The 21437-nt window shown below is 44.9% G+C and overlaps 1 long non-coding RNA gene and 1 other non-coding gene across 2 annotated transcripts; both read right to left on the bottom strand.

The window, feature by feature from the left end:
• Positions 1-4421: 4421 nt before the first annotated feature.
• LOC117974509 (uncharacterized) lies at positions 4422-17266 on the bottom strand. The gene is made up of 4 exons (XR_008621890.2): positions 13105-17266; positions 7777-8003; positions 7254-7686; positions 4422-4601 (listed from the first exon to the last, which is right to left on the bottom strand). It is a non-coding gene; the product is annotated as an uncharacterized LOC117974509 (long non-coding RNA).
• Positions 14234-14305, bottom strand: TRNAH-GUG (transfer RNA histidin (anticodon GUG)). The gene has a single exon. It is a non-coding gene; the product is annotated as a tRNA-His (tRNA).
• Positions 17267-21437: the final 4171 nt, after the last annotated feature.

Raw genomic sequence — 21437 nt, 5'->3', positions numbered from 1 at the left:
GGGAGATAGGGGGTCTCGAGCTGGATCGACCCCTGAGCCTTCATCTGGAGAGTCCTCTGCACAAGCTCAGAGGACAGGACTATGTGTACCAATGGTTCTCATCAGGCGGCAACTTCACCCTCACACGCCTCCCCCATCCCTGCTGGGACACAAGACCACGACTAGGGGAAGCCCGGAGGGAGAATGTTAACCCCTGGCATCTATCTAGTCAGCAGAGGTGAGGGATGCTGCTAAACACCTTACAATCCACCGGAGGACACCCGCCCCCACCGACCCCGAAGTAGCCATTCCCTGGAGGTGGAGAAACTCGCCTGTAGATCAATGCCCACGCACTTGGCGGACAGGAAATCACGAATTGGCGACTAATTGGATCTTGGATCTGAGGAAAAAATTCCAGCGTCAGAGGGAACTCTCGGAGATTTGCCCAGAGCATAAGGAACGTACTCCTTCCCTCAGTGATGGATCCTCACATCTGGGGGAAATCATAGACAATTTCTTTTGTAGGGCGAACTCTGCTATACAGTTTATGATGTCAGAGTGAATACTTTCTTTGGGTTGCAGTCAGAAACTGTAGATTTTTAAAAATTTAAAATTCATTATTCTCTGTCAGTATTCCAAAGTGTATACAGAAAGCTATTGCACTGTTCAGGAGATGGCGCTTAACATTTTGGAAATTCAAGGTGATGAATGTCCAGATAAGACTATCTCTCCTGGTACAAAGTCTGACAATGCTGAACATTTTTAAAGGTTCTTTTTGATATACAAAGTGCACCAATGAGTGCTTTTAATTCTTACAATAATTCTGGGTGAGGTAGGTATTTTTCCAATTCCCATTTTATGCTTCGGTAGCCCTTTGTATTTATACTTCAAAACACTTGGCTCTCTTGTAATTATTTAAGAAATTAGTTGTGATTATTTGTTTAATGTGCAGGAGTTACAAAAGGCAAGCTTTAGAACAAGACAGACCTGGTTATGATTCCTGGCTCTGAAAGCTGTACACCCTGTGACCCTAGACAGGTGTTTTAATGCCTCGCTGCCTCTGTTTCTTGCTCTGTAAAATGTGAACAATAACAGTATTGGCCTCATGCTTTTTTTGAGTTTTAAAAGTGATAATGTGGACAAAGATCAGTGGAGTGCCTGGCATGCTGAACCCATTCCATGACTGTTAGATATAGTTGTTATGATTTGTATCAATCCATTTTCACACTGCTATAAGGAACTACCTGAGACTGGGTAATCTATGAAGAAAAGAGGTTTAATTGACTCACAGTTCTGCATGGCTGGGAGTCCTCAGGAACTTACAATCATGGCGGAAGGGGAAGCAAGACATTTCTTATATGGCGGCAGGACAGAAAGAGAGAGAGTGAAGGGGGAAGTGCCACACACTTCCAAACAACCATATCTTGTGGTTAATTAAAAAGTACTCATTGGTGTGCCTTGTATAGAAAAAAATATACACTCACTATCACGAGAACAGCAAGGAGGGAGTCTGCCCCCAAGATTCAATCACCTCCCACTAGACCCCTCCCCTGACATGTGGGGATTACAATTCAAGATGAGATTTGGGTGGGGAAACAGAGTCAAACCATATCGTGATTGTTCTATAATAAAGAGATGCCCACATGTGTTTCATCAGGGACAGTGCTCATTAACCAGTTGTCCTGCCGTAATTATTAATAGTATCCCCTTTGCTTTCAAAAGTGTCCTAGTTTACAAAAAGTATAGAAATGGAGGACAGAATAGTGGTTGCCCAAGATTGGAAAAGGGTAAGGGTAAAGGGTGCAGAGGTGGATGTGGTTATAAAAGGCAACATGGGAGATCCTCGTAGTGAAGGAACTGTTTAGTATCTCCACTGTGGTGGTAGATACCCGAACCTAAACATGTGAAAAATTGCATGAAACTAAACACACACACAAACAAGTACAAGTTAAGTTAGGAAAATCCAAATAAGATTTCTACATTGTATCAATAGGTATATCTTGATTATGATATTGCAAGATGGTACTATTCAAGGAAACTGGGTAGAGGCTACATGAGACTTCCCTGTATTATTTCCTATAAATCCATGTGACTCTACAAGGATCTCAGGATTAAGGAAGATATCCTAGTTTGGAAGATAAAAAATATATCCCAGTAGTAATATCCACTGTCCCACCAGGGCCTGACTACCTTCTATAAAAAGAAGTGCCTTTGTTCCCCTCAAGTTCCTTTATTTGGTTTTATTCTTCTTCACAGTACCTACCTCCACTTGGCAGATTACATTTATTTTTTCATCTTTCAACAGCTATTTACTGAATGCCTACTAGATGCCAGGCTTGAGATCTAGCAATGAACAAGATCTCTGTGAAACTTATATTCCAGGAGGAGAAATAAATAATAAACCAAAAATATAATCAGTAAATTATTTAATATGCTGGGAAACAATATGCGTAATGGAAGAAATATGTAAAGTGATGGATTAGGGTTCTCCAGATAAACAGAACCAACAATTGACTCATGTGATTATGGAGGCTGAGAAGTCTCAAGATCACAGTTGGCAAGCTTGAGACATAGGAGAGCCCATGGTGTGTTTCTGATTTGAGTCCAAAGGCCTGAGAACCAGGAGAGATGATGGTGTGGTTACAGTTCAAAAGCTGGCAGGCTTGAGGCCCAGGAAGAGCCAGTGTTGCAGTTCAATTCCAAAGGCAGGAAAAGGCTGATATCTCAGCTGAAGCAATCAGGCAGAAGGAGCTCTCTCTTACTCATGGGCAGGTCAGACTTTTGGTTCTATTCAGGCCTTTAAGTGATTGGATGAGGATCATCTACTGGGGAAAGAAATAAGCTTTATTCAGTCTACTGATTCAAATGTTAATCTCATCCAAAACCATGCTCACAGACACACCCAGCATAATGTTTGACCAAGTATCTGGGCACCTTGTGGTTCAGTCAAATTAACACGTATTAACTACCTTAGCAAGATGAAAAGCAGTGAATGCAGGATGGTGGTTGAAATTTTAAATACGTTGGTTATATAGTCTCATTGAAAAAGGAACATTTGAGTGAAGACTTGAAGGGGTGGTGGAATAAACCATTTATTTGCTTATTGCCTGTCTCCCTCTATCAGAATGAAAGCTTCATGAAGCGAGAGACTTAATTTTTATCTGTTATATCCCTAGTGCCTGGTGCAGGGTAAGTACTCAAAAATATTTGTTGAGTGAATAAGTAATGATTGAGGATGGGGACTGGTTTGTGTCTGGTTATATCTCTTGTCCTTAGCACAGTACCTGGCACATCCTAAGCCATCCAAAAGAGTTGGTTATATGATTGTCTTTGAATTCTATGACTGTTTATAATATACAGTAAACTTCACTGAAGACACTGACTCACTTGTTTTGTTTGATATTGTGGCCCCAGCACTGCAGCACTTAGAACAGTGCCTAGAAAATACATAATAGTTAGTGAAAAATTGTTATTGACCAAATGGGCACAGATAAGGAGACTGAGGCTCAGAAATGTTAAATGAGTTGAAAATAGTCTCACAGCCAGGAAGCAACAAAGCCTGGGGCCTAACTTTGTCTTTTTAATTCTCAAATTACAATATTTCATCTATATCAAACTGCTTTAAAAATTGTCCTGGGGTCTCTCGTTTGGCCATGGCCTTTCTTTCACCTACACCACCTCTCTTCCTTGTCCACTCCAGGCTGTGTTGTGTGGTCATGTCTCCCTGAGTGACAAGCAGGCTGGTTATGTGGAGTTGTCAGCACACAAGCCTCCCAGAGGACGGCCTTCTCCTCCAGGTGCCACAGTGTCAGGGGACACTCTCTCACATTAGCACAAGCAGAAGGTAATGCAACCTTTTGGCGACCATCGACTTTGTCAGACAATAGTGCCGTTCAGTTTGAAAGACTCCACTGGGAAGTCGCAGACTTTTAAAACTAATTTGGTGTTTATTCAACTTTGCAATCACTTCTATGTACTATCTGTGTTTCACACACCATGAAACGGTGCTATACTGTGCAATCAAATTAGTTGTACAGTGACTCAAAGGCATTAAACAATGACGTTGATATTTTAAGTACTGACTAGGAGGGATTTTTAATTCCTTCCTCATAATGAAAACAGCAAAAAAAATCCAGTTACACAACCCTGGAACACTTACTCTCTTTTTTCTTCTGGGTGGACCCCACTGAGACAGAAAAAAACCTCCGAGCACTTAATTTGCTTCATGGCAGAAGAAAAATTAAACAAGCATAGACGTGCAACCTTAATGACACCCAGCAACACTAGAATAACAGTTCCCAGCTTCTAAAACCTGATATTTAGTATAATGGGTAAATCTGGTGGGAGCTTTTCAGGTGCTGCTGAGTCTGAAAACACAGCTACTTTGTGAGGAGGGGTGGGGGTAGAGGCAGGGAGAGTGTCTTGCTTGTGCTCACTTGTTAGGAGGGTCTCAGTGCAGAAGCCAAGCCAGAGGGGTGCAGGCAAAATACAGCACTGGCAGGAGAGTCTCCGAAGGCTGTGACCCTTCTGCAGACAACAGCATCACTATGCTAGGCACAAATGTGTCAGTTCTGCCAGAAACAACATGGGACTTTTCATACAGTGCCTTTCTGGAGATGGTACTGACAGAAAGGAAGAAGAGAGGGGGAAAAACAATGCAACAAAAAATGAAAACCATAGCAAGTGAATTAGTACCATGAAACTATGAGCATTAACTGGTTATAGTTCAGGGCAAAGCACCTCAGTGATGATTCACATCTGACAATAAATACAGGAATAGCTGTTGAAAGCTAGTTTGATTTTCACAAAGAGGTTTAAACAAACTTTCGTTTGTTCATTAGTCTTAAGCAACACATTTATGGCAGGGGATGCATTAAACCTAACATATGTCTGTGACCAAGGTATTTGGTGGTTTTAAAGATGAAGACACAAAGCCGTGCATATAGTTTATGCGGAGCGGTCTTGAACTACCCGTAATGGAGTGAGATAGAGTTATTATGTATTAATGCTGTGAATCTTCATCCAGAGAGAGAAAACAAACAGGCGAGAAGGAATGCAGCATCTTTGAAGATAAAGACTTAGAGGGCCCCATTCTGCAATTGGTATTGAGTTTGCATAAACTCATTTTGCTGTTGTTGTTGCTGCATAATTTTTAAAACGCAACTGGTTTAAATCTGTTCCCTGAGGTAATTTACGCTAAAGCAGCATTCTAACACCATAAATTCCCTGCTTATGGCAATCTCTGGTTGGGTGTCAGGTCGGTGTAAGTTACTGAGCAAATGACTGCTTCAAAATTTTTAGGGTAATTGCCTCTATAACTCGTTTAGCATAGGCCTTGTCAGGAAATCTCTAATTGTAATTGATGCCTCTGCTTCCTTTTCTCCTCCTCCTTTTTAACCACATTGTTGTACTAAAAGCTTCACTCTCCAGTGCAGAAGAGCATGGGGCTTTTCATCTTCTGTAGCACTCGGATTTTGTTATTATTAAAGCCTTCCCTCATGAAAACGTGATGTCACCCCCGATGGGGTCCAGAAGGTGGTGGTTGGTTGGGTGTACCTCTGCCCCAGCCCAATCTCTACCCTTGCCTAGGAAACCTTCAGTACAGAGAAGGTAGATCTTGATGGGGTTGGGATAAAATGAAGAGGAAGTTACCACTACTCCAATTCTAAGTTTTGTATGAATGCTGGGTTGGCTGTTGATTTCTACCAGAATGGTGTGAGCAAAGTCAACAGCATATTTTTCTCTCTTCTCTCATCTCATGTGTATGGGCATGATGCCTTGGTAGGAAGGGTATCATTGGGATTGTATATTACAATATTCATGGCCAGGAGCTTCTGTTGATTTGTGTCTACATACGGGGATTTTTCATGAAATTGCATAAAGCATGTTAAAGAATCAACTCCAAAATCCAATTTGTTAATTATCTTGCTTAAAATATACTTCAAATATATCACATTTGACATCGTATGTCATTGATAGTAGAGGGAAATAACACTTAAAATCAATAAGTGTTTTTAATTTATTTTACTTATTATGCTTGTCATAATATTTTGACATGGAGGGCTGACATGTCAACGATGCTGTTATCAGGAGGTAAGGCAATGGCATTAAACTGTCTCACCATCTGTGCTACTGTTTCAGCATAAAGTGGGCCCATGGGGAAAATATAGCTAAAATCTCCAATGAAGTGTCTGCTTATGAAGTAAATACAGGTCATCACTGAATAAAGCAGCCTGAGCTCAAAACAAAAGCTGAGGGAAAGAAGTCTACACTCTAATCTGTTATCTTTTCTCCCAAAGGATTCAACAATAAGAGCACTAAAAATATGCGAGTGCTGTCTGTGTGCCAGACTTGTGGAAAGTGTTCCACATATTTTATCTCATCTCCTCTAAGAGGTGAGGTACTTGCACATGGCAAAACCCAGCTCTGAATGAAAGTCTGTGTGATTCCATGCCTGGATCTATTCTCGGACACCAAAGCCATCACTATTCCATATGGTTTGGATCGAAAATGGATTCTGACTTCTGGATCCTCTCCTGGCTATTACAATCCACATCGCAGGGGGGTGAGGCACCCCCCGCGATATGGGGAGTCATAGCAACCCCCTCCCCCCCCCCCCGGCTGTCACAATCCACATCGCAGGTGTGTGAGGCAACCCCTGCGATATGGGGAGTAATAGGAACCCCCTCCACCTGCCCCGGCTATCACGATCCACATCGCAGGGGGGTGAGGCACCCCCCGCAATAAGGGGAGTAATAGCAACCATCTCTCCCCCCCTAGCTATTACGATCCACGGTGGACTTATAGCCTGTTTACGATATTGTGAGTATATATCAACTCCCCCTCTGGAAATTATGAACTATTTCACAGACCTGTGTACACCCATCTGTATTGGGAGTAATATCAACCTCTTTCTCCCTGAATATTGAGAACAGTATCACAGGAGTGTTTCTACTCCCTGCGATGTTGGGTGTCATATCCTCCTCTCCCACGTTGAAATTAGAAACAATATCACTGGGGGCGTGTACACCTTCTGTGATATTTAAAGTAATATCCTCTTCCCTCCAGGATCATGGGAATAATATCCCTGGGGGGTGTACACTTTCTGCGATATATGTAGTAACATCATCCCCTCCGCCTTGGAATATTATTAAGGACCATTTCACGCGGGGGTGTATAACTCTTGCGATATTGGGAATATTATTATCCTCTTTCCCCCCTGCATATTTGGAAAAATTTGAGGGTTTTAACATCTCGACATCATGAGATTCTACCTTTAGGTCTTTTCTTCCGTTCTGTCCGCCAAATCGGCCTCTTCCGAGTGTGTTGACCAGGGCCAGCCAGGCAGAAGGCTGGTTTCGCTCAAAGAGGATCCTCTCGCCCATCCTGGAACTTCAGGCCTGTTTCGGTTGGACCTGCAGAGAAGCCTTAGGGGCCACTTCGTTCGGCATCCCAGGGGGCAGGTGCGCGGTACAGGGAAGAAGAGGGTTTGACTGTTGTTCTCAACCCCCGGCACCAAACCTCCACCCTGGTGCGCGCCCCTCCAGGCTCCTGCTGGTCTCACTCGCCGGTAGTTAGGTCTCCTGTCAGCCTGAGCTCCCGAGACACCCAGGCCCGGAAGGACACGTAGGGGAAACCAGCTACTCACTTCGGTCCTGTCCGCAAGGGATCCCTTTCTGACGGGAAAGAAAGGCGGCGAGTCCGGTCCTGTTGAGTAAGCGGAAGAGAGATCAAGGGGAAGAGAAGAAAAACCCTGTGAGGTTTCAAGATCTAAAGTTACCATGAAGTCGACCTAACCTCGTCTGGAGGTCCTCCTGTAGCTGGCGAAGGTGAGTCGAGTCCCCGTCTTCAGTTTGTCAAAGTGGACAAAGCCTACGACAATGGCCAGTACCAGCTACTAGGCATTCCCAGTCTTTCCAGTTGGTGGTACTGGAGCTTCCCTACCCAGGATTTCCGTGGATTCCAAGGGTACAACTGAACAGCTTTTGTTGTTCCAACTGCTCTTATTTGAAGAAAGGGCCGATCTGTTGAGAAGCACATAGGAAAACCACTTTGGTAAGAGTAGTATAGCAACTGTTGTTGAGACTGTCACATTCTCCCCACCTCCTCCTCCCTCCTCCTAGAAATGTGCAATGAAAATTAATCCCCACGACGGGCCTGTTGTACTTTCAATGTACAATTGGCAGAACCTAAGGGAACTCTAGGAGGTTCCGGGATGAATATGGGAAGTATGACACAGTCATTTTTATTTACACGTGCATTCCAAAAACACATTGAATAAACACATCCAGTTCACCTGTGCCACACTTACAAAGATGGGAAAAGAGGAACTACATACAAACAAGTGAAGATGTAATTGAATGGCTTTTAAATATCTGCTGAAGGTTTCCACTGAAGGTCTTCTACCAGTGTCTTCTCTTTCTCTAAAATAACACATTCAAGTGCCAGACCCTGAAATAAGTTTTCTGGTTCCAGTTTGTTCTTTCCCATTCTGTATCTCTGCCCCTCCACTCTCTTCTTACATATGCAGGAAAGGTCAGCTCTCCCTCAGTTTCTAATTTGCAACATCCCACATGAAGAATGCAATGACCAGCATCAAAAATTAGACACCCTCCATGGGACTCCATCTCTGTCTTAGCTCGAGCTAATGTACCATAAACTGGGTAGCTGATCCACAACAGACATTTCTCACAGTTCTGGAGTTTGGAAGTCTAAGGTCAAGGTGCCAGCATGGTAGGGTTATGGTGAGGAACCTCTTCCTGGTTATAGACTGCCATCTTCCCACTGTATCTGCAGGTGGCTGAAAGAGGCTGAGAGAGCTCTCTAGTGTCCCTTTTATAGGGGCACTAATCCCACTCAGGAGGACTCCACCCTCTGGATCTAATTACCTCCCAAAGGCCCCTCCTCCTAATTTTAACACTTTCCAGGAGTCGACAGAGGAAGGTTAGGGTTTCAACCAAGGCATTTTGGGGGGACACAAATATTAGGTCTCCTGTGATCTTTCGAGAAGAAGAAGAAATTATAAATGACCCAAAGCTTTGTACATTTCACAGTTAGAAATAAAACTTTTCCTAAGATTTTGAAAGGCCTGAAATGTGAGCTTCCTCCCCATCAACCCCACCACCAAAATCTGGACTCTGTGCTGAGTGTTGTGGACTTTTTGTGTGTTCATCCTCCCTGCAGACAACTGAAGATTTATTCTCTCCAGAGGGTAGAAGAGAGGATCTATTGGGAGAACCCGCCCCCAATATTTCAATGTAGGTTCTTTCTATTTTCCATAAGTGTCAGCCAGCTGAGAAATAAAGACAGACAGTACAAAGAGAGGAATTTTACAGGTGGGGTGCCAGGGGTGACATCACATATTAGTAGGACTGTGATGCCCGCCTGAGTCTCAGACCAGCAAGTTTTCATTAAGGGTTTCAAAAGGAGAGGGTGTGTAAGAACAGAGAGTAGGTACAAAGATTGCATGCTTCAAACAGCAAAAAGCAGAACCACTGATAAGGGTCTAACAAAGATCACATGCTTCTGAGGGAACAGGGCAAAGGACAAAAGCAGAACCACTGATAAGGGTCCAACAAAGATCACAGGGCAAAGGGCAAAGGCAGAACCACTGATAAGGGTCAATGTACAGCAGTGCGTGTATTGTCTTGATTAACATCTTAAACAACAGAAAACAGGGTTGAGAGCAGAGAACTGGTCTGACCACAAATTTACCCAGGCCAAGTTTTCCCAACCCTAGTAAGCCTAAGAGTTTTGCAGGAGACCAGGGCTTATCTCAGTCCTTATCTCAACTGCACAAGACAGACATTCCCAGAGTGGCCACTCATAGACCTCCCCCCAGAGATGCATTCTCTTCCCAGGGTATTAATATTAATATTCCTTGCTAGGAAAAGAATTTAGTGATATGTTTACTACTTGCATGTTCATTTATAGGCCCTCTGCAAGAAGAAAAATATGACTCTTTTTGCCCGACCCCACAGGCAGTCAGAAATTATGGTTGTCTTCCCTTGTTTCACAAAAATCGCTATTATTCTGTTCTTTTTCAAGGTGCACTGATTTCATGTTGTTCAAACACGTGTTTTACAATCAATTTGTACAGTTAACACAATTATCACAGTGGTCCTGAGGTGAGGTATATCCTCAGTTTATGAAGATAACAGGATTAAGAGATTAAAGTAAAGAGAGGCAAAAGAAATTATAAAAGTATTATTTGAGAACTGATAAATGTCCATATTAAGATGAAATCTTTACAATTTATGTTCCTCTGCCTTGTCTGCAGCCGGTCCCTCCACTTGGGGTCCCTGACTTCCTGTAACAATGATCCTTGGCCCCAAGGGGGCAATCAGCATAGATGTGCAAGTACTTGTATCCCACACTGAAATGAGAGGTATGAAGTGACAGCATATCTCGACCTATGTGATGGTTACATGAGTTATGACCTATTTCAAAGTTTATTATGCTGTGTGAAAAAGAACAAAACCAGAGGACTTGCACAACCTGAGTTTCAGACTCACTCTAAGCTATTATAATCAAGGCAGTGTGCAAGTGGCATTGGGAGACACAAATACATCAACAGACTGACTTTGGAGACCTGAAACTGACCCACAGCTATAAGGTTCATAGGTTTTTTGTTTGTTTGTTCATTTCTTTTTGTTTTCTGAGACAGGCTCTCACTGTGTCATCCAGGCTGGAGTGCAGTGGCGCGATCTCGGCTCACTGCAATCTCTGCTTCCCAGGCTGAAGCGATCCCCGTGCCTCAGCCTCCCAGGTAGCTCATACTACAGGCACATATTAGTAGACATGAGGTTTCTCCATGTTGCCCAGACTGGTCTCCAACTCCTGGGCTCAAGTGATCCACCTGCCTCAGTCTCTCATAGTGCTGGGATTACAGGCATGAGCCACCATGACTGGCCATAGGTTTTCAATAAAAGCAGTTTAATGGGGCAAAGGAAATAGTTTCAATTAATTGCCTTTCATAAAGGAGAAGGGGTAGATGAACAAGGTTATTTCTCCCTCACACTACACTTGAAAGTAACTTGAGACACATTATAGACCAAAATATAAAAGCCAAAGATACAAAGCATTTCGAGGATACTTTGTGACTTATTGGTAGACAGAGATTTATTAAATAGGGCACAGAAAAAAATGTATAAAGGAAAGGCTTGATAAATTAGACTTCATCAATATTAGCCATATCTTCTCATCAAAAGAGGCAACAAAGAAAGTGAAGAAATGAGACAGCCTCAGACAGGGAGAAAATAGTCACAAAACTTATCTGACCCCCAAACCCTGTAACTATAAAGTATGGTGAGATCTTCTTACCTGGTAATTAAAACAACAAGAACAACAACAACAACAACAACAACAACAACAACGAAAACCAATCAACCCAAGTATGCTAGATGGGTAAAAGACTTGAACAGATAGATAAGAATAAAAGGTACACACATGGTCAACAAAGCATATACAATATGTTTAGCTATCAGGAAAATGGAAATCAAAACCACATTGAGACACCACTATAACTCCCAGTAGCATGGCTAAATTTGTAAGGAGAGGAAACACCCAATCTTGGAGAAGATGAAGAACAACCACAACTCTCACACGTCATTGCTGGAAATGTAAAATGACACAACTACTTCAGGACAAGTTTTGTCAGTTTTTATGATCTTGCACATATCTCACTCTTTGGTACCAGTAATTAGGCAACTAGATTTTCCCCAAGAGACACGAAAACAGGTGCCCTCAAAATCTCTTGTGGGAAGAAAGTTCAAAGCCAGCTTATTCAGAATACCCAATACTGGTTTATTCAAAATAGCCAATACCCAGACGCTCATTATCGGGGTGGAGGTGGGGCGAGAATGGCAAACAAACTGTGCTGTCTCTTTGCAATGGAATACTAGTCAGCAATGAAAGAGGAATGAACTTCTGCTACACTCAGCAATGGATAGAGCGAGAGACATTATGCAGAGAGAAAGAAGCATGTAGAACAGAGTAGATGCAACGTGATTCCGTCTGTGTGAAGTTCTACAAGCAAAGGTAAAGTGAAAACTTTCTGGAGAGTGATTGTTCACAAATAAGGCAGAGGACAATGATAATGATTTTTATAATTCTAGTGATTACGTTATTGATTGAGTAGTCACTAAATCCAGGCACGTCTGACAACAGCAGTGTAAGGCAGAGTTCCCAAAGAGGCCCAACCTTCCACAGAAAAATGTTGAGGCATATAAAATTTAAGATAGTTAACCAAGATCAGGCAAGGGCTGACATAGATTTCTAATACAGAACCTGGGTTCTTGGACATAGATTAGACTGGACCTGTCCACTTCTCTGTTTCAGATGTCTCTGGGATTCTCAGCTGCACCAGAGGAGAGACAGAAGGACAGAGAAGGAGACAGAGGGAGAGTGGAGTAGGGAAGAAATGGAGGGAGGCACAGGGCCCATAGCTGTGAAACAGCGGAGAAGTAACTCTTGCCAGTGTATTTACGGTATACAGAAGTTTTCTGGTGATCAGGTCATTAGCAGATGCTAAGTTTGCTGTGGTCAGGAGATGAATTTGATATGCCATAGATTTAGAAATTAAAACGAAACCCTAAAGTTATTGGAAGAGAATGTAGCAGAATACATTTCTGCCTTAAGAGATAACAGGAAAAAATAAAGCAAAGTAGAATTTCACCAAAGTTATCAACTTCTGCTCATCAAGAATCACCATGAGAAAGTGAGAAGGTGAGCCACAGACTGGGAGAAGATAATTGCACTGTGTTTACCTGAAAAAAAAAAAAGGCTCAAATTTTGAATATAGAGAGTACTTTTTACAAATCAGTAATAAAAAGCAAAGCCAATTGAATTAGGGAAAATGCTTCAAAGCCTGTCTTCTCAAAGAAGGATTGCTAAACGGTGAAAAGGCATTAGAAAATATGCTCAACAGCATTACTCATTAAAGGAAACACAAATTGAAGCCACGATGTGGTACTGTTTTACATCCACCAGAACAGGTGTATTTAAAAAACAGTAAACACCACGTGCTGTCAAGGATGTTCAGCCAGTGGAACTCTCCTTGCTGATGAGAAAGGATTCTGGAAGAAACCATTTGGCCGTTTCTAATAAAGTTAATATTACACCTACCCTATGATCCAACAATTCCAGTACTTGGTATTCCTCAAGGGAAATGAATGTACGTGTCCACAAAAAGACCTACACAAGAAGAATCTTCATTCATCTTGTCCAGCAAGTGGCATCGGTTTCCTATCGGCAGGAGTCTGAACACTTCTGGCCCTAGCCTCTTGGTATCAGAGTCGCCAAGGAAATACAAGGCAGCCAAGCACTGGATGGAAGAACAACACATTATTCACACAGAGAGGAGACAGAGCGGGGTGTGGGCTCCTCTTCAGTCTTGGGCGTTGGTCCCCCATGGCCAGGAGGTCGCTCCATTTGGCCTGCACACAGCCTCTTGAGAAGCAGAAGAAAGGGCCCCGCCCCCTCCCCTCAGTGGGGGGCAGATACAGCAGCTGGCCAGGTGCCAGTTGATGCACATGCTTAAGTGGAACAAAGGGGTACACACCAAGTCTGATCGGGGGAAAGATACTCCCACACAAGGAGATGAGTCCAGCACAGGCTGTGACGACTCCTTATCTCTCAGGAAGGAAGTGCTCCAGGCCCAAGGCCCATTCCTACGTGGCAGAGTGGAGGTGGAAAGACCCCTGGCACCAGATTGCCTTTCCCCACACTTTGCTGTTGGCATACAACCTTGGTGACGGGCACGGAGACAAGCCATTGTAGGCCACAACAAAGAGTTTGGAGTTAAAAGTCATTAAAAGCTTCTTGTCGTTTCGTGTGTAACAGCCCCAGTGACTGGAAAACAGATTCTGAGCACACCATTGCCTTCGTGTAAGCCACCACCAACAGGGCTGACTGGGTTATTTGCTCTGTGAGGCTCAGAGACAGGACGGTGGACGTCCAGAGTTTCCCTTGGACTCCTCCCCAGGTTAGTGAGCTGTGAGGTCTCTTTTCCTTACCCCGACGTGCCCCCAGTGACCGGAAAAACGGTTCTGAGCACACCATTGCCTTCGTGTAAGCCACCAACAGGGCCGACTGGGTTATTTGCTGCGTGAGGCTCAGAAACAGGAGGGAGCACGTCCAGGGTTTCCCTTGGATTCCTCGCCAAGTTAGTAAGGTGTGAGGTCTCTTTTCCTTCCCCTGACGCGCCTGGTTGCGGGAGCAAAAGGGAACAGCTGACAGCCTAGACTAACGACATTGCCGTGACTCGGATTCGAACCGAGGTTGCTGCGGCCACAACGCAGAGTACTAACCACTATACGATCACGGCGAGCCACAAGCTAAGCCGCGATGGCAGAGCTTGCTCTAGCCGTTTTGACGTCAATAGATTTCGATTATTAGGCGGATTCGTTCCCAGACAGCCACAGAGGACTCGCGCTTTTCTTTCATGCCCGCTCTGCTTTTCCCTCCCTTCCTCCCAATCTTCATACGTGATGAGAACAATTCTCATCTCCTCCACTCCAGCCTGGGCCTCCCTGCACCAGCCTCTCCCGGGAGGTCTCTCTGTCCTGGTCCGCACCTCCTCTGCTTCTGTGGGGCCTCTCCGTATTTCTGCTTTTCACCCCTCCTCTCTCCCGCCCCACCGACCGAGGCCGAGGTGAGCGAGGGGAGCGCAAGCAGCAGTAGAGAATCGGGTGAAGGCGGAGCCAAGAAGGGGAAGAGCCATCACTAGAGCCCACGGGGCGTTCTGCTTGCTTCCCTTGGGACCCACGCGGCTCAGGCCCAGGGAGTCGCGGACCCGGGCGTTTCCTGGGATGCTGGGTCTGACGCCTGCGAGGGTCAGGACGGGGCGAAGGCCATTCCGCTGCCCTTCCAGCTTCGGAATCACCCAATGCACGGCAAGATGTGCCGGCAAGATGTGCCTCTCAGGTTTTCCGAGGCTTTGGAGCCTGCACAATTGTTCTACAAAAGGCAGTAGCTCCGCCGAACGTTGGATCGTCCCTTAGTCTGGTGATGCCAGAACGAGAGTTGACTGTGTGTCTCAGTCGGTTGGTATGCTTGTTTCCAAGGCTGGAGGTGGGTGGTTTGAGCCTGTTCTATGGAGCTATTTCTTGCATTTTAAAAATGCTTAAACCGCTGGCAACTTTCTTCTATCGAGCACATGGTGTCATGGAAAGGCAGAGCGAGACCAACTTTACCCTCCGCTCGTCCTTGTCTCGCGTAGGACAAGAGGAAGTAAATCAAGGTCCACTAGGATTCTGGGAACTCTCTCTCTCACCTTTTTTTTTTTTTTTTTTTTTTGAGACCGGGTTGCATAGCTGGAGTTCCCTGGCGCGATCTCGCCTCACTGCAACCTCCGACCCTCTGGTTCAAGCAATTCTCCTGCCTCAGCCCCCCGAGTAGCTGGGATTATAGGCATGGGCCACCACGCCCAGCTAAGTTTTATATTTTTAGTAGAGACGGGGTTTCACCATGTTGGCCAGGGTGGTCTCGGTCTCCTGACCTCGTGACCCGCCCGCCTCAGCCTCCCAAAGTGCTGGGATTACAGGAGTGAGCCACCGCGCCTGGCGCCCTCTCTCTCTCTCTCTTTCTCTGTCTCTCTAACTGTCATTCATTTAGCCCTTTCCATACGCTTTTGAGGTTAAATTGGTTCTGTGATTTTACAATTACATATAATGCTCTAGTCATTCTTGTACGGGCATTGTCATCCACTGGTGTATAAGTATTTCTATAGGATAGAGGTGCAATTACTATAGAAAGAGCAATTACTCTATCATAGTGTCCACGCGGTTTTTATATCATTCCATTCTCTCTCCTCTTTTGGCTTATTAGCTATAACTCTTTCATTTGTTATTTTAGTAATTGCCTTAGGGCTTATAGCAAACCTTTTTAACTTATCACAGTCAACCTTCAAGTGATATTATACCTCGCCTTCTGGCCTTGACGCTATTGCTGACATGCACTTTACCTTTGGGCATGTTATAAACCCCACAACCCATTGTTGCTTTTGTTTAAATGGTCAAATTTTCACAAAAGAAATTTACAAAATAAGAAAATACCTATTATAGTTACCCATTTCTGGTGTTCTTCATTTCCTCTGGAAATGAAGATCTGGATTTTTGTCTGGTATTGGGTTCCTTCTGCCTGGAGGACTCCTTTCACGGTTTTTGTAGTGTGGCTCAGCTGGCTGGTAGTGAATTCGGTCAGCTTTTGTACATCTCTAAATGTCCTTTTTTTTTTTTTTCTTTTTCTTTTTTGAGATGGAGTCTCGCTCTGTCGCCCAGGCTGGAGTGCAGTGGCGCAATCTCGGCTCACTGCAAACTCCACCTCCCAGGTTTACACCATTCTCCTGCCTCAGCCTCCCCAGTAGCTGGGATTACAGGCACCCGCCACCACACCCGGCTATTTTTTTGTATTTTTAGTAGAGGCGGGGTTTCACCGTGTTAGCCAGGATAGTCTCAATCTCCTGACCTTGTGATCCACCTGCCTCGGCCTCCCTAAGTGCTGGGGATTACAGGCTTGAGCCACCGTGCCCGGCCTAAATGTCCTTATTTCACTTCCAGTTTTGGGAATTTATTTTTTCTGGCATAGTATTCTAGGTTAACTTCCCCTGCTCTCAGTACCTTAAAGATGTTGCTTCTCTGTCTGCTCGTGTGCATTGCTGCTCCTGGTAGAGGCCGGCAAGAGCAGAAAGGAAGCTGATGCAATCCTCATCTTTGCTCCTGTGTATGTACAATGTCTTTTTCTTCTGGCCAGATTTGAGCAATGTTATTATGAGGTATCTAGGAGTGGTTTTCTTCATGTTTCTTGTGCTTTTGTTTCCTCAGTTCCTTGGGCCACTGGATTTATAATTTTTGTTATGATTGGGAACTTTTCAGCTATTGTTTCTTCAGAAATTGGCTGGGCACAATGGCTCACACCTTTGGGAGGCCAAGTCGGGAGGTGTTGAGTGAGGCCTGAAATTCAAGACCAGCCTGGGTCTCAACATACTGAGACCCCATTCCTAATAAAAATAACAAAGAAAGAAAATAAATGTTTCCTTTCCTCCCTGCTCCTTCTCAGGGACTCCCATTACTCATAAATTAGACCTCTTAAGTCTGCCCTACTGTTCAGTGATAATCTTTTCATTTAAAAAAATTTCTTTTTTCTGTGAGTTTCATTTTGCATATTTTCAATTATTCATGGTTCCATGTTCCCTGATCATTTCTTCTGCAACATCTAATCTGCTGTTAATCCCATCCAACGACTTTACCATCTCTGATAGTGTGGTTTTGGCATGATATCGGCTCACTGCAACCTCTGCCTGCCTGGCTCAAGTGATTCTCCTGCTTCAGCCTCCCAAGTAGTTGGGACTATAGGCATGTGCCACGATACCCGGCCAATGTTTTGTATTTTGAGTAGAGACAGGGGTTTCACCATGTTAGCCAGGATCATCTTCATCTCCTGACTTTGTGATCTGCCGGATTCAGACTCCCAAAGTCCTAGGATTACAGTTGTAAGCCAGTGCACCTGGCCCTTCCTTCCTTCCTTCCTTCCTTCCTTCCTTCCTTCCTTTCATGAGACAGGGTCTCACCCTGTAGCCCAAGCTGGACTTCAGTGATGTATTCTTGGCTCACTGCAACCTCCGCCTCTCAGGGTGAAACGATCGTCCCACTGCAACCTCCTGAGTAGCTGGGACTACAGGCACACACCACCATGCCTGGCTAATTATTTGAAATTTTTTTGGTAGAGATGAGGTTTCATCATGTTTCCCAGTCTGGTCTGAAACTCCTGAGCTCAAGGGAGCAGCCCACCCCGGCCTCCCAAACTGCTGCCATTACAGGCACCTGTTTGTTTGTGGAGAGGAGCAGTGGGGAGATTTCAGGCAGGAGAGTAAATCAGGCATCTGTTACTCAAACTTTGCTGGGAGCTGAAGGCATCTGTTTACGTGTTCTTAGTTTGACTTCAACAGGAGGTGTGCCAATTTATCTTCCAACATATTTTTCCAACTCAGTGAGACAGCCTTTTCCTTCGTGCTCTTGGCAGCTCAGCAAAGTTTCCATACACCAGTCTGATGTACCAGTGACGGGGTGGTGCCCTGCCTGACTTACCTAAGCAGGAGGCGCAGCAGAAAGACATGGTGGACACTGCCCAGAGATACTCTCTGATAAGTGTTCCACAGCTAAACCTCCAAGATGTTTAGAAAGTCTTCCAATAATTGTAATTGTTTTCTCTGGTGATCTACCTAACTAAGTCCAGAGAAAACTGGCTGGAGGGACCCTGAGCTGCTTCCTGTCAAGAGGCTTATCAAATAGGAGGGGAAAGAATGGCTTCTTCTAGAAATTTGTTCCTCTTCTCATTTCTTTATGAATTGCATTCTGCTTTTGTTGAATGCAAACGATCTCTGGACTGTTCTCCCTCCTAGACAAGGTGAATTAGCATGCTAAAAACTACCTCTGTTTTATTCCTTCCTTGATGGTGTTTGTTCTGTTTTGATTTTTTGTAAGACTCATCTCACTGGAGACAAATCTCTGGAGCCATAGGATCCTGCACCTGACCATGCTTCTTATGCAGACCTGGATCCTTGGAGTTATTGGCCCCCTTTGCCTTGGTTCTTTTGTTGACTCTCTTCAGCAAAACTGAACTCCAACTTTTACACCCTAAATCTGGCTCTTGGACATATAGGTCCTTTTGCTTCCCAACTCCTCCTTGATCCAGCCCTGCCTTTCCAACCTCTCCATCTGTGTCTGTGTGCCTGTGTCTTGTCTGTCTGTCTCTCATACTCCAGGCTGCCCCCAGTATTACCCACTTTCTTCTCCTCCTCTTCAATGTTCAGGGTTCAGCTTCCTCTCTACCTACAGAGTCCCACAGACTGAAGGTGTTTCCCCTTACAGAGAGGGGAGCTCATTCCAGAAGGTGCCCTCTAGACTTGGAATAAACCTTACAAAGAACACCCAGGTTTGAAAAGCTTTTTCTATCTTCCCATTACCCGAATTATTCTAAGGACTAAAAGTGGGAAGTCCAGTGGAATTCTTGATGTCTCTCAGAAACCGACATTGGAATGCCTTCATTCACTGAGCATATATTGGGTGCTCACTAGGTGTTAATCCTTTCTCTAGGTGAGTAGCTGCATGGTGTGCCAATCCTGCCTTACAGAGCCCACATCTAGAGGCCTCAAGAAGAGACTGGGCAGTGGGAACACAACCGGCTTGTGTCCTCCCCACGAGCGTTTCCCCGTTCAGGGACAGGGGACACGAGCAGTGAGCATGACAAATGAAGCACAGTGAAGGAAGGGGAAGTGGGTGACTTCAGACCAAGAGGCTACTGTGGTCATGTGCAGTGGGGCCGCTTCTGATAGGGGAAGCGCAAGAGGCAGTGTGGGCCGGGGAGAATATCCTGGATCTGGCATTCCTGCATCTTGCCCCCACTCACACGGCCTGGTAACAACGTGCCCAACCACACAACTTCTGGCCTCCATGCCACTATGCCCTCAGGCATCTAGATGCGCAGCCTGGGGATGGGGGCATTTAATAATAGACAGGTGTCTGAGGCAGATGTCGTCAGACTTCCAGGCACGACGTGCCTCATTGTGGAGCAATCAGGACAGTCATTGGCAAAAAACTAAAGACTACTCATCCTGTTCCATGCAGGAACATAGTTAACCTTGTAACTATTCTTTTCTGACCTTCATTCTTCCACATCCAGATATATGGGGTCTTTGTTGCCCATCTGCTTCAAGTTAGATGAAAATCCTGCCTGAAGGCTTAGGGGTTTGTTAGAAAAATAAATGCTGTTCACAAAAGGTGCATTTTAGGCAAAAGCTCAGTTCTGGAGCTCCAGAATCTACCTACCCCAAGCCCAATATACACCTCCTTTCTGTACCTCCGTCCTCGTTGCACCTGCCTTCGCTGATTCTTCAGGCTGCACATCTCTGAGAAGATGACAATCCCTAGCAGAAGAACAAGAGAACCTTGGACACTTCTGTCCATGAAGCCGTAGACACGATCAGATAGCCTTATTCCTTGGCGGTGTGACTCTGAAGTCACAGGTTTTCTGTGCCTCCATTTCTGCATTCTAAAATGGGCCCAATAGGATGCGTTTCTAAATGGGTTGTTCCAAGTTTAAATAAGACAGGGCAGTAAAACATTGAACCCATGCCCTGAGGCACAGTAAATGCTCCAAGAGCATTAGCCATTATCATTGGTGGCCTCATCATGGCTATTATTATCTACATCCATCTTTGAAATAATTGCATATCCTTTTAGGGTATGGAGTGATCACAACATATAACATTTCCTAATTGGTGAACATTTATTATTACAATATTGCTGTTCTTTATTACAAATATTGCTGCTGGGAACATATTTCTGCATTTTAATCATCACCTGTGTGTTTCTCTATCAAATCTTCACACACAGTTTGGGGATGTTGCAAAATTTGTTCCCTCATCGCGAATTGAACCCAGGCGGCAGGGGTGAAAGCTCCGAATCCTAGTCACTAGACCACCAGGGAAGCTGATAGACACAACTATCTCCTTGTCAGAGGAAAAAAGAGAAGGTAAAGATTAACTTTGTAAGAGGAGGAAAGCCCAACTGAAAGTGGCTCTCTGTGACCCAAGCGGTCTGCAGGACTGCAGGGCTCCAGGCAGTCACTGCGCAGCTGCTGAACACCTCTCGCCTCTGCCAGCCTGGCCGCTGCTTTGGGCTGTATTGAGGACAGGCCACAAGGAAACTGAGCAGTTGTTCCATTCTAGCCTAGCTGTAGCAAGGTGTGAGGCAGAGCCAAGCACTTGCTCTGTTTCCGAGCCTCAGTTTCCTTGCCACCGAAGTGCGGACTTGGCTCTCAGTGAGTGATGAGACGAATCCTTCTGGTTCCTGATCTCTAAACTGGCGCAAGGTGCTCTACCAATAAAGACATGTGTAGGGGTCCCCTTTTGCCCCCAACTAGCTCAATTAGTAGAGCATGAAACTCTGAATGGATGGGTGTTTGGCTCGAGCTCCAGGTGCAGATTTACGTTCATTTTCTTTTGTTCCGCCACACAATTCGACCGGTTCCGCCACTGTCCTCTGGGTGCGAGGAAGCCAAGTGGGCTTCACAGGAAAGACCTCCTTGGTTTCAGAGACATTGTAGCTGTCAGCTTGAAATCTTCAGAAAGAAGATTTTGGCGATAGATGAGAAGACTGGAAATTTCTGGATCTAAAGCTAACATGAAGTCCACCTCATCTGGCGCCCTTGTCTCCCGATCCAACTCACGGCGGGCAAACCAGGCCTGGTTCCTTGTGCTCAGCGGGGTTTCAGGTAGTAATGGAACTCCTCCCGTGCTTCTTGTGATCAAAGATGCAGCTAGGTTCCCCCATCCCACCCCTCAGCTCCCCTCCCCTCCCTTAAAAAAACAGAAAAATAAAAGGTCATTATGAAAGCAACCTTTCGTGTGTGAGGCGAACCTGCTGACCCTACTTGAGGACAAACCCACGAAAATCTTA

This window comes from Pan paniscus, chromosome 1 (assembly GCF_029289425.2).
Source record: "Pan paniscus chromosome 1, NHGRI_mPanPan1-v2.0_pri, whole genome shotgun sequence".
Taxonomy (NCBI): Eukaryota; Metazoa; Chordata; class Mammalia; order Primates; family Hominidae; genus Pan; species Pan paniscus.
Note: the sequence above shows the minus strand (reverse complement) of the source record. Positions and strands in the feature narration are given on the sequence as shown.